This window comes from Arachis hypogaea, chromosome 6, assembly GCF_003086295.3.
Source record: "Arachis hypogaea cultivar Tifrunner chromosome 6, arahy.Tifrunner.gnm2.J5K5, whole genome shotgun sequence".
In the NCBI taxonomy this organism is placed as follows: Eukaryota; Viridiplantae; Streptophyta; class Magnoliopsida; order Fabales; family Fabaceae; genus Arachis; species Arachis hypogaea.
This window is the reverse complement of record NC_092041.1, coordinates 79,491,876-79,504,850: the sequence shown is the minus strand read 5'-3', so window position 1 is coordinate 79,504,850 and position 12,975 is coordinate 79,491,876. Positions and strand designations below refer to the sequence as shown.

General features: G+C 33.6%; 1 long non-coding RNA gene across 2 annotated transcripts; it reads right to left on the bottom strand.

Moving 5' to 3' along the window:
* Positions 1-5,691: 5,691 nt before the first annotated feature.
* LOC112696759 (uncharacterized) lies at positions 5,692-10,353 on the bottom strand. 2 transcript variants are annotated; one of them, XR_003150890.3, is made up of 5 exons: positions 9,966-10,353; positions 7,806-7,903; positions 6,824-7,671; positions 6,654-6,731; positions 5,692-6,011 (listed from the first exon to the last, which is right to left on the bottom strand). It is a non-coding gene; the product is annotated as an uncharacterized lncRNA (long non-coding RNA). The 2 variants fall into 2 exon arrangements; XR_003150891.3 differs by having other exon boundaries at positions 6,824-7,608; positions 9,966-10,335.
* Positions 10,354-12,975: the final 2,622 nt, after the last annotated feature.

The window sequence follows — 12,975 nt, the reverse complement described above, 5'->3', positions numbered from 1 at the left end:
TTTGTTTCTTCACTGTTGCAATAATAAAGGAACCATCTCCAATGATCTGCAGTAATTTCCGGTGGACGGCTGATGATTGGATTTTTGACGGTTTAGAATTTCATAAATGAATTCTCGTTGCAAGTATAGTTTCCAAACCAATCAAAAATCCTTTCATACAAAAGATTGTTTGTCACTAGTACAAACCCCTAAAATTTATAAACCGAAGTATTCAAACCTCGGGTCGTTCTCCCTAGGAATTACAATAAAGTGTCTTGTTATTGGTTTTGAGTTATTTTGGGGTTTTGGATAAGAAGCATGAAAAATAAATGGCAATGAAAATAAACTAACAACTATAAAAGGCTCTTGGCAAGGTATGAAAATTAGAAGTCCTATCCTAGTTATCCTTCTCAATTGTGATGAGAATTGTTCATTGCTACCACTTAGTTAATCCTTACTAAATAAAGGAACGTCAAGCGGATGAATTGACTTGAGCCACAAGTCCTAGCCAACTCCCAAGGAAAGACTAGCTTTAGTGCACTCCAAACCAATTAGCAATCTCTCCAATTATCAATCAACAAAGGAATTAGATAACTCAAGTGTCACTAATTACTCTACCTAGGCCAAGAGGAACAAAATCTATACTATATCTATAAGAGGCATTTCAACAAACACATAAAAGGCAATAAAAGTAAACAACATAAATTGCAAGAATTAAAGAGAGATCTAACTACAAAGGCAAGAGATCAACAATAGAAAAGCAAAGAAGAACAATTATTATGAATTACCTCTTATTGAATTGAAAGAAAATGGAAGGAACAATAGTAGATTTACAACAAAGTATAAGAACAACATAAAGGAAATTACAACAAAGGAATGGAGGGAGATGAATGTAACAACAAAGAATTGAAAGGTAGAAGTAGAAGAAAGCAAAGATTAAAACCTAGATCTAAGAACTAATCCTAATCCTAATTCTAGAGAGAAGGGAGAGCTTCTCTCTCTAAAACTAAGCCTAAATATCTTCTCTATGCTTCCCTAATTGATTCCTAATTGATAATTGATGCCTTCCCCTTAATCCTTCATCCTTTTATTCCTTTCCCTTAGCAATTGGCGCCAAAAATGGGTTCAGAAACCCTCTCAAATTGCCAGGCACGTGTTGCATTAGAAAGGTCATGTGCCGTCATCGACGCGTGCGCGCACGGTACGCGTGCGCGCCCCTGGCGTGTTTCGCAATGTGCGCGCGAGCGCCTTGTGCGCGTGCGCGTGCATGGCCTCGATCAATTCTTTGACTTTTTGTGCTTCTCTCCACTTGCATGCTTTCTTCCTTGCTCCCTTGATCCATGCCTAACCTATTTCATCCTGAGATTACTAGCAAACACATCAAGGCATCTTATGGAATCAAAGGAGAACTAGAATTCATCAAAATAAGGCTTAAAAAGCATGTTTTTACACTTAGGCACAAATACGGGAGAGATTACAAAACCATGCCAATTCATAGGTTAAATGCGAGAAAAGGTTATCAAAATACTCTAAATTCAATACAAGATAAACCGTCAAATTGGGGTTTATCAACCTCCCCACACTTAAACCTTAGCATGTCCTCGTGCTAAAATAAGAATGAACTAAGGATCATGACATTTATTGAATGCAACTAAACTATATGAGTCCTATCTAAATGCAACTACCTAAAGTAAATGCAAATGCTTAGTTCAAACATATCAATTCCCAAGAGACATGTGTAAGCACAATAGTTAGGGCAATAGGTGTTAAGTTCAACCACAATTGTATTGAATTATCAAAAAGAAATTCAAACTTGCAAGAATATAGATAATATGGTTGAATACATGTAATTGACCTTTTGAACCCTCACCGGATGTGTATCCGCTCTATTCACTCAAGTGTTTAAGGGTTAGTTCACTCAATTCTCTTCTATTCAAGCTTTTCCAAAATTTGATTCTCTTCTAGCAATCAACACTTATTCAATGCATGCATACATCCATCATGAGGTCTTTCATTTAGGTTGTAATGGAGTTAGGGTCAAGGTAGGATCATTTATGGTTAAGTGGACTAGGATTTGAATCTTTGATTAGCATAGACTTCCCCATCTAACTATATAATGACCTATACAAATTCAAACTATTCTAACTACCCATTCTTCACTTTTTCTTACATACCCATGCATTCTTAATTGATTCATAACACCTATGCCTTGACTCCCCTTTTTATTGACTTCACTTTGGGGCATTTTGTCCCCTTTTTATTATTTTTTTTCTTTCCTTTTCCTTTTCTTTCTTTCCTTTTTCTATATACATTTTTTTTCTTTTCTTTTCTCTTTTTTTTTCTATTCTTTTGTTTTTCTCATTTTCACTCTTATTTCTTTTTCTTTTCTTTTCAACTGTATATAAAAACATCAATGCATAAGGTCTTATACATTTAATCAATACATGAATATGTTCCCAATTCTAAAATACGAAAGTGTACTACCCTTTTCATCCCATCCAATGTTCCCAAGCCTCACCAACTTTGACTAATAAACACTCTCACTAGCCTAGGCTAATCAAAGATCCAAATAGGGACTTTCATTGGTTTTCCGCCTTGGGCTTGTAATGTGTTAAAATGAGAACAAGTTGGTTAATCAGAGGCTCAAAATTGGCTAACAATGGAGAGTAAAAGGTGGGCTATTTGGGTAAGTAGGTTAATGAAATAATGGCCTCAATCATACAAATGCACAAATACAAGAAATAAATGGACATATAGAATCAAGCAAATCAAGGATCACAATCATAGAAAGAGAACAATTTCACACAAGAATGGAAAATAAGTGGTTATAAAATGTAACCACATTGATAGGCTCAAATCTCATAAGCTTGTGTTCATAATTCAATACATGATTCACAGCAGAGCTCCGCACCCCCAACCATGGGGTTTAGAGACTCATGTCGTAGAAGATACAATGTGAAATGTGTATTGTGTCATGAAGTACTGATACAATAGCAAAAAGTCCTATTTATAATGAACTAGTGACCTAGGGTTTACAAGAATGAGTGAATGACGTAAAAATCCACTTCCGGGGTCCACTTGGTGTGTGCTTGGGCTGAGCATTGAAGCTTTCATGTGTAAAGACTTTTCCTGGAGTTAAACGCCAGCTTTTGTGCTAGTTTGGGCATTTAACTCCAACTTTTGTGCCAGTTCCGGCGTTAAACGCCGAGAATTCTGAAGCTGATTTGGAACGCCGGTTTGGACCATCAATTCTTAGGCAAAGTATGAACTATTATATATTGCTGGAAAGCCCAGGATGTCTACTTTCCAACGCAATTGAGAGCTCGCCAATTGGACTTCTGTAACTCCAGAAAATCTACTTCAAGTGCAGGGAGGTCAGAATCCAACAGCATTTGCAGTCCTTTTTCAGCCTCTGAATCAGATTTTTGCTCAGGTCCCTCAATTTCAACCAGAAAATACCTGAAATCACAGAAAAACACACAAACTCATAGTAAAGTCCAGAAATGTGATTTTTAATTAAAAACTAATAAAAACATAATAAAAACTAACTAAAACATACTAAAAATATACTAAAAACAATGCCAAAAAGCGTATAAATTATCCGCTCATCACATACTGGGTCTAACTTTGATTTTTTCGTGTAACAACCTATCCTGGGCATCTTAATAAACTTGGTACCATCAACAGTATCACTTAATACTATTATCAAAATGTAAAAATAAACAAAAATTCAAAAGCATTAAATATAAGCAAATATTTAGAGATGTAAAGCAAAAATATCTCAAATTATAGCTCGTAAAAGAAATAGCAATAGGTTTAAAATTTTTAATTGGGAGCAACGTGCCTTTTCAATAGCTTTGTCAATTATATTTTTCTGAACAAACAGGCTCAATATAAATTAATAATAAAATGGGGTTCAAATAAGCAACTATATATGCTAGGACATATATAAAACATATAGAACTTGATAAAATTACCATAAGCAACTATATATTCCTTTCACATTCGAATGTACATGTAAAGGCATTAGTTACAACTTTGTTGCATAAGCACTGTACAGGCATTACCAAAATTCAAATCAAAATCCAAGACATGATATAAAAAATATATATATATATGCAAGTTAATAAATCCAAACTTTCATGTTCTTGCAGAGTATTAATTATCTTTTGAAAGCTAAATCAATAGAATTTAATTATCTTCTGAAACCTAAATCCAGCAAACAATAATGAGAATGATCAATATACTCCCCCCTACTTTATCACTTTCTCGTAAATAACTCTATACATATATAGTATGAGTAATACATTCCTCAAATTAAACGCATACCCTATTTACATTTGAGAATGATCAATATATGTTAAGTCTCTAACCCTTCATATAATAATGTCTATACTTAGTCAACAAGTCAATTACTAGCTATGGAAATAAACAAATTTAAGTACATTGAAGAAATCATGAACATTGAATTCTTTAATTCACCGTGAAATCTTAATCTGACCTCAACTATAAAAATGTGTGCTTATTCTTTCAATTATTTAAACTACTCAGTATTAATTTCTTAAACTCGTGCGTTATTTGATAACTTGATATACGAGTGTATAAATAAACTCATCTCCTTGACCTATATTAATATATCATATCAGTTTATAATTTTCTTTTTTCTACCTACATTAAAGAGGAAATTTAGACATGGATTGACTTTGTAAATGTTTTGAGAAAAAGGAGAATGGTGTTTACTTTTTTTTGCCCTTCTCATAGTTAAAGCTATCACAAAACTAACTAAAATAAAGGGGGTAAAGACCATGTAAATTCAAAATTCTAGAAAATGGAAAATCATAGACAAATTTTCCAGCACAGTTACAGCCATCACAGTTAAAGCTATGAACTGACTAAAGAGTTGGGGGAGGGGGGAACAGGTCAAAGAAAAACAACAATTCCCAGCATAAAATATTGCATAAATATACTGCTAAATTACAGTAAATATAATTTTCATCGGCACACAACAATTGTGGATATGATAATAATATAACCTTCTTGCTAATGATAATCAAATAGCTAGTAAAATGCTAGGAACAAAAAACACCACTAAACGTGGCAAAGCAAAGTTAAACCAGATTATTGGAAAACCAGATATGTTAAATGGTGCACGAAATTGTGATCATCAATGATGGCGTCAAAGATTTGGAGCTCTCAAACGTGGATCACACTTTGTCACAACTTCGCACAACTAACCAGCAAGTGCACTGGGTCGTCCAAGTAATACCTTACGTGAGTAACACTACAAGATTTTTGTTTATTTGTGGAGGTTTTTTTTCTTATTTGTGGAGGTTTATAACCCCCACCAAATGGTTTGTGGGGGTTTCTAAAACCCCCAAAATTTGAGGTGCCACGAGGTCTTTTGTGGGAGTTTTTAAAAAACCTCCACAATCTATTCAGTGGGGGTTTTGTGAGTGTTTAGTGGGGGTTTTATATTAGACTTTTGTGACGGTTTTAAATCACTTTTGTGGCAGTTTAAAACCCCCACAAATTGATTTTTTAATTTAACAAGAATTAACTATTTTGTGTGATTTTCAAACCTCCACAAATCCTGTAATTAATTATTTATTTTTAATTACAAATCATTCATTAATCTCATCTCATTCATATACTCTCAATTAGAAATTTATTTTTTAATATCAAAATTTAAAAACTAAATCTTTTATAACACAATTTCTCAATATAAGATATAACTCTATATATAAAAATATTCTCAATGTCAATAGTTCCAAACACAATTCCATATAATATTGTTCTACATAACTATTATTGTTTTTCTTTAAAAAGTAAAATAATACAACTTTAATATTTCAATATCATCTAATTACATAAAAGCCTCAAAATAAAATCAGTAGCATAGAAGTAGCACCATCTAATATATAAAAACAGTAGCATAGAATTAGCACCATCCACAAGCCTGTAATTTATGCCTTTTTCTTTTTGGGCATGGCGACTGATAGTGATAGTCATGGTCCATGAGCCATCGAGTATATCTACAAAAACAGTCACATAATTGGAATCAATAGCTGTTCACATTTTCAATCGGTTTTTAATTTAGTTTAGTGCATCAAAATCAAGTATTTAAATTCCTAAAATCACTCCAAAAAATAAAGAAGCTTGTTTGATTTATTAACTACTGTTTTCAAGATGGACTTTGCTAAAAAAAATAACAATAATTGCACATCCTAAATACAAAATTATAAATAAATAAATAAAAGAAGCTTGTTTGATTTATTAACTACTGTTTTCATTCTAATACCCCGCATACATATAGCTATTTTAGAGTTGCCAATACTTTTCAATGAAGAATGGAGTAAGAATGTCAAAGAAGAAATCATCATTATCCACACACACATATATATATCCTCAAGCATCAACCATTGAATTTCAAACCTTGCAATAAACATTTTGAAAATACAACCTCCAACATGCAGCAATGGTGCTGCTACCCATCTTGCATGTAGCCCTCTTGCAATTAACACTCGTCTCATTTTCAGCAGCCATTGATCCAACACAAGGGTTCATCCAAGTCCCAATAAGCAACTCAAATTAAATAACAAATGCATGCAGCACACAGAAAAATCTCAACAGCAACAAATACTATTAATTAAAAAGGGTAATAGTGATAATAATACCTCTGGTAACAATTCCAACTTCAGTACAAAGCTCTGCCTCTACTAATTATTATTAGTGGTTGTCTTTCCATATGAAATCTGCTCCAATAAATAAATATTATTAATTAATAACATCATCAACCTTTGGTAAAATGTCAAGCACATAATAAATAAAAAGTATAAAACGTTACCTTTGGTAAAATTTTGTACAAACTTTCATTCAAACATATCCCTTGCCAAGTTAGTAGCTACATTATCTTCAATAGCTACATTTTTCTTCTTCTTCTTCTTAGAATTCCACCTAGAAGCACCACAATGACTGCATGTTTGTTGGATGTTGTTTGGGTCTTCATCCTCGAACAACATACAATCATTGGGGCAAGCATCTATCTTAACATAGTCAAGACTTAGTTTTTGAATTAGTTTCTTTGCCTGATCAAAAGTCGTAGGCAAATTCACACAACTAAAAGCATCCCTCACCAACTCAAGTATCATGGTAATGGCCTTGTCACTTAGTCCACACAAGACTTTAATATGATACAATTTGACTATGAATTCTAGCTTTGTGAAGTCGCTTCCTTCCTGTAGCTTTTGATTGCCTTCCTTGAGAAACTCATCAAAGTCTCTGTGATTTTCTGTTGGCTCATCGTTTACAAAATCTTCCATGCCTGAATCTTCACCACTCTCCTGATCCATATATATCCCGAAAGCATCATTTACCATGTTATCTAGGGGATGTTCAGTTGCCAATGTCCGCGCATGACATGTGCACTTGTTGAGAATTCGGTTACTTCTTTCTCGCCATGAAAGTTTCATACAACATAATTCTTAGGGAATGGTTTGTAAAGTAAATGATCTCTAACATCTTTTCGAGCATGCCATTTGCGAAACCCACAACTTGGACACGGACATATTATCTTACTATTCCCAATTGCTCCATGTTGAAATGCAAAATCCAAGAAGTTTTCTAGACCAACTATATATTCATATGAGTTTCGTGGCTTAGCAATCCAAGATTTATCCATTGTTGCTAGTTAAACTTCAAGTAGGAAAAAATAATTACTAGACATGTGTACTACTAAATATATATGGAATTTCTAAGATAATAAACTACAAAGCTATAATAGACTTCTAACATATTTAAAACAAAATAGGATATAATTATTATCTTACCTCAACAAGTGCTTGTTCAAAAGCAATAACAAGAAACTGGTGAGAGAAAAACCAGTACCCACTTTAATCCCAGAAACAGAAGAAATCCAAGCAAATGCCTAATAAAACCAGAAATTAAATCCCTGAGTGAGTTTAATTTGTAAAATAAAAATAAAAAAATGAAAGAGAATAATTAATAGTTAGTTATAATTGAAACAGACTACACATTATCGCTTTGCAAAGGTAAATAACCAATACTTTATAGATATAACTATAAGGACTAAACCTAAGAGAAATTGTGGTAAAACTTCTGACCCAATTCAAAATAAATCTTAGCAATCTACTTCAAGTTACTAATGTACTAAAACTAGCACAAACATAGGTGAGCTTATCAAGAAGAGAAACAAAAATGATAGATATATCAAGTTAAATGCATCTAGAGTAAAATCAGTAAGAAAGTTGCAACAGAACAGAGGAAGTTCTCAAGAAAGGAAGATCTCAAGATCCATCAACAAAAGCTTCTGCATCTTTGGAAAAGTCAACATCAGTAATTATAGATAACTATAAATTGAGTGTGCAGATGAGATGAAAATAGAAGAGAAGGAAGCTTAGGTAGGAAAAAGAAGAAAAACAAAGTTAATTAAAAGAGAGTTTATATTATACTTAATTTTCTCTTCTTAACAAGAGTAGTGGTAACTGCTGAGCGTGTGTTTTTATTTAATCTCTGAAACAAGAAATTAAAAGAAGCAAATAATAATAACCAAAGTAATCACAGACTATATCTCTCAATATTGGAAATGGGGAAAGAAAAGACTATACTTGGAGATTGATATTATATGTTAAGTTAGATTTTACTTTTCACAAATATATATATATATATATATATATATATATATATATATATATATATATATATAAAATAGAGTCTGCACCATAACATTCCTAACGTTAAAGGTGGTATAGTCTCCCACCATGCTTTCATGTATGTCCTTTCTTATAACCCTTTCATGGGATTTTTCAATTTTGAATTGGAGCATTACTTTGATAACCATGATGATGAGACGTATGGATTCTAATAAGGTATATGAAGGATTATTATATATTATAACTATTAACCTCAAATTAAATAGTTTTAATTAAGCATATATATATAGTACTGTTTTCCCTAAACAGTGCATCTATGTTAAGAAAAGATAAGAGAGAAAGCATACAGAGCAAGGGGAAGCATTGCCTTTGAGTTATGAAAAGAATAAAAAAGAAATTTAATAGATTGTAGTATTTAGCATTGCAAGCAACTATAGTTTCCAGATCAAAGTAGAGTTTAATTTGAAGTTAGCATTATGAATTTAGTAGTTAACAGTAAAAATAAAAAACAATAAGAAACAACAAATACAAGTTTCAATCACTAGTGAGTACATTGAGAATCTAACAAGGGGAAAGATTTTGAAACCTCTAAATTTAATGTTTATATAACAAATTTGAAGAATAGAATGTAATGAAAATCATAGGCCACATATCATTATGAAATTATCAGAAGAAGCAAAAAAATTATTGAAATTACATGTATGCTTCAGTTTAATCTTTTCCACAAATTACACAGAGAATAAATTGAATAATAAAAATGTAACTTTGAGATGAGAAATTCTTATTCACTTCCTTCACACAAGGAACAAAAGTTCACGTTCATTCTAAAAAATGTAGGCAACAGAGTTTTATCAAATGGAGTTGTCTATAATATTTATATTCATTATTAAGTGATTGGAATCCTTATGCGAATAATTTCCATCATGAGCCCAGCAATTCACCAATTTATTCAACAATTTGAACAAAGAAATGCAAAATCAGTAAAAGCATATCAAAATGTACAAAGAAATGCAGAATATCTCGATAAAACATGAAACTGTGGCAAAAATGAACAAGTAAAAGCATGCAAGCATATTCAGACAAGCCATTTCCATTTTGAATTCCATTTCAATTTGCAGGACGTCGCACAATGGTAAAATTCCATAATCATGAGTCCAATTAACATAATAACCAAATGGCAATTGGTTCAATGTCGAAATAAGTACGGTATTAAGCACCGATTTAACACATTTGAATAATTACCTAAGCTGGTTGCTTATTTGGAACTTCAAAGAAGCAGAGAAATAGAGACAAGTCAAATATGGAGAAGAAGAATACCAGCGACAACTCGAAGGAGAAAATAGATTTGAAACAATGGCTCGATTCAGAAGTTTTCGACCGCAGAAACTACAGCAGCAACGATGGCGAAAACTGCAGTGGCAATGGCGGCGGAAACTGCAGCGGCAATCATAGCTACAGAGCCACCAGATTTGAAACCATAATGTTGATAGAGGAGGTGGTTTGATTTATGAGCTTCTTGCAACAACTTAGGCGGCAACGGCGGCATAACCAGCGACTACAATGGCGGCGGACCGACGACTGCAACGATAGCTACATCGGTGGAGAACTTAGGGTTTTGTCCATAGCCATTCTCTTCTGTCTTCTCTTCTCTCTACTTCGATGAGTTTTGAAAACTCACATAAAAGAGGGGTTTTCTTTGGGGTTATAGTTTAAATTTTATAAATTAGCTATTAGGGGGGTTTTATAAATTGCCATAAATAAAGTGTATTTTGGAGGTTTTTAAAAACCTCTACTAAAAAATCCCCTCAATTAAATATAAATCTTGTAGTGTAAGGGTCGATCCCACGGAGATTATTGGTATGAAGCAAGCTATGGTCATCTTGTAAATCTCAGTTAGGCGGATTCAAATGGTTATAATGGTTTTCGAAAATAAAGATAAATAAAGCATAAAATAGAGATAGAGATACTTATGTAATTTATTGGTGGAAATTTCAGATAAGTGTATGGAGATGATGTGTTCCTTCTGAATCTCTGCTTTCCTACTACCTTCCTCCAATCATTCTTACTCCTTTCTATGGCAAGCTGTATGTAGGGTGTCACCATTGTCAATGGCTACTTCCCATCCTCTCAGTGAAAATGGTCCAAATGCTCTGTCACGGCACGGCTAATCATCTGTCGGTTCTCGATCATGTCGGAATAGAATCCAGTGATTCTTTTGCGTCAGTCACTACGCCCAACACTCGCGAGTTTGAAGCTCGTCACAGTCATTCAATCCTTGAATCCTACTCGGAATACCATGGACAATGTTTAGACTTTTCAGATTCTCAAGAATGCTGCCAATGGATTCTAGCTTATACCACGAAGATTCTGATTAAGGAATCCAAGAGATATACGCTCGATCTAAAGTAGAACGGGAGTGGTTGTCAGGCACGCGTTCATAGGTGAGAATGATGATGAGTGTCCCGGATCATCACATTCATCATGTTGAAGTGCAACGAATATCTTAGAATAAGAATAAGCTGAATTGAATAGAAAAATAATAGTAATTGCATTAATACTCGAGGAACAGCAGAGCTCCACACCTTAATCTATGGTGTGTAGAAACTCCACCGTTAAAAATACATAGGTGATGGTCCAGGCATGGCCGAATGGCCAGCCTCCAAAACGTGATCAATAGTCTCCTAGGATAAACAATTGAATAAAACTGAGACCAAAGATATCTAATACAATAGTAAAAAGTTCTATTTATATTAAACTAGCTACTAGGATTTACAGAAATAAGTCTAAGTGCAGAAATCCACTTCCTGGGCCTACTATGGTGTGTGCTTGGGCTGAGCTTGAGCTTTACACGTGCAGAGGCTTCTCTTGGAGTTAAATGCCAAGTTGTAACGTGTTTTTGGCATTTAACTCTGGTTTGTGACGTGTTTTTGGCGTTTTACTCCAGAATGCAGCATGGAACTGGTGCTGAACACCAGTTTTTGTCATCTAAGCTCGAACAAAGTATGGACCATTATATATTTCTGGAAAGCCGTGGATGTCTACTTTCCAACGTAGTTGAGAGCGCGCCATTTAAAGTTCTGTAGCTCCAGAAAATCTATTTCGAGTGCAGGAAAGTCAGAATCCAACAGCATCAGCATTCCTTTGTTAGCCTGAATAAGATTTTTGCTCAGGTCCTTCAATTTTAGCCAGAAAATACCTGAAATCACAGAAAAATACACAAACTCATAGTAAAGTCTATAAATGTGAATTTTGCATAAAAACTAATAAAAACATCCCTAAAAGTAGCTAGATCCTACTAAAAACTACCTAAAAACAATGCCAAAAAGCGTATAAATTATCCGCTCATCACAACCCCAAACTTAAATTGTTGCTTGTCCCCAAGTAACTGAAAATCAAATAGGATAAAGAAGAGAAAATACTATAAATCTCAAAATATCAATGAATATTAGTTCTAATTAGATGAGCGGGTCTTGTAACTTTTTGCTTCTGAACAGTTTTGGCATCTCACTTTATCCTTTGAAGTTTAGAATGATTGGCATCTATAGGAACTCAGAGTTCAGATAGTGTTATTAATTCTCCTAGTTAAGTATGTTGATTCTTGAACACAGCTACTTTTATGAGTCTTAGCCGTGGCCCTAAGCACTTTGTTTTCTAATATTATCACCGGATACATAAATGCGACAGACACATGACTGGGTGAACCTTTTCAGATTGTGACTCAGCTTTGCTAAAGTCCCCAGTTAGAGGTGTCTAGAGCTCTTAAGCACACTCTTTTTGCTTTGGATCACAACTTTAACCACTCAGTCTCAAGCTTTTCACTTGGACCTGCATGCCACAAGCACATGGTTAAGGACAGCGTGATTTAGCCGCTTAGGCCTGGACTTATTTCCTTGGGCCCTCCTATCCATTGATGCTCAAAGCCTTGGATCCTTTTTACCCTTGCCTTTTGGTTTTAAGGGCTATTGGCTTTTTCTGCTTGGTTTTTCTTTTTCTTATATATATATATATTATTAATATATATATATATATATTTGCCACTTTTTTTCGCAAGCCTTGTTCTTCACTGCTTTTTCTTGCTTCAAGAATCAATTTTATGATTTTTCAGATAATCAATAACATTTCTCTTTTTCATCATTCTTTCAAGAGCCAACAATTTTAACATTCATAAACAACAAGATAAAAAATATGCACTGTTCAAGCATGCATTCAGAATACAAAAAGTATTGTCACCACATCAATATAATTAAACTAATTTCAAGGATGAATTCAAAACTCATGTACTTCTTGTTCTTTTGTATTAAAAACATTTTTCATTTAAGAAAGGTGA